Below are 1066 nucleotides of genomic sequence, written 5' to 3'. Positions count from 1 at the left end.
TACTGGAATATGGGATAATATATATATATATATATACACACACACACACACACACACACACACATATATATGTGTGTGTATATATGTATATGGTAGTGAAAAGTATGTTCGTATATGTATATACATATATACACATATATATAAATTAGGACTCCTTTGTGCCCCCATATCATTTTCAGATTATGATAATGTTGTGCTGATTTAGCACTATAAAGAACTCAAGGGAAACAGCAGTGTTGTAAGAAGTTGACCCTTAAACCCAGTGTTCTGAGGTCAAATGGGTTTGGACTGTCTCAGTCAGATTTAATGGCCCCTATCAAGAGCATGGACACTGACTTCCTATGTAGAGAGGAAATCAATACCAGAGTTCAGTAGCAGGCAGTATTAAAACTTAACAGTACTGTGTGGCCCCGTTAATAAATACTCAGATGGCTCCTCTTCCTAGTTAGGGGTATGACTATTCATTACCCTTCCCAGAGTGGTGGAGTATTATACAATCAGTCTGCAGTGTCAGTGTTGCTCTGGTCTTTGCTTGCTTAAAAGCCACTTTCCCATTGAACAGCTGTGAGACAGACACACTGGGATTCACACCCTGGTTAGTATTCATTTTATGCTGCCCAAGATAACATTGAATTTAGACTTAAGAGTTCCTTCTTTGTGATCATATTACTCCATCCTATTAGTAAAGTGCTGCTGTGTTTGACTCTGAACATAGCTACTGAAACATCTCCAAAGAGTTTTTTTAAAAGGCTTTCCTCCTCTACAAGAGTAAGACACGGTGCTGCCTTTCTGTTTAACATAATCAGAATTTGCAGTGGCATCTGAATAAGAGACCTGCTTATATATGAATGATTTATTATGGCAAAATACTTTTTGAGCTCTCAGAGAATAGTCTTTTGGTAAGAGTGACAGATATTCATTCCTTCTAAGTATATACCCCATTACAAGAATAATTGTTAGTAAATTTGTTATTTAGGATTCCATTAAATTTCTGTGGTGAAGGATAATCATTTTTTAGGTTTAACTAAGCTACAGAATTTTGGTGAAAATTATCATTGAAAATTTT

This window comes from Miniopterus natalensis, chromosome 1 (assembly GCF_054644295.1).
Source record: "Miniopterus natalensis isolate mMinNat1 chromosome 1, mMinNat1.hap1, whole genome shotgun sequence".
Lineage (NCBI taxonomy): Eukaryota > Metazoa > Chordata > Mammalia > Chiroptera > Miniopteridae > Miniopterus > Miniopterus natalensis.
The sequence above is the reverse complement of the archived record's forward strand: the minus strand, read 5'-3'. Positions refer to the sequence as shown.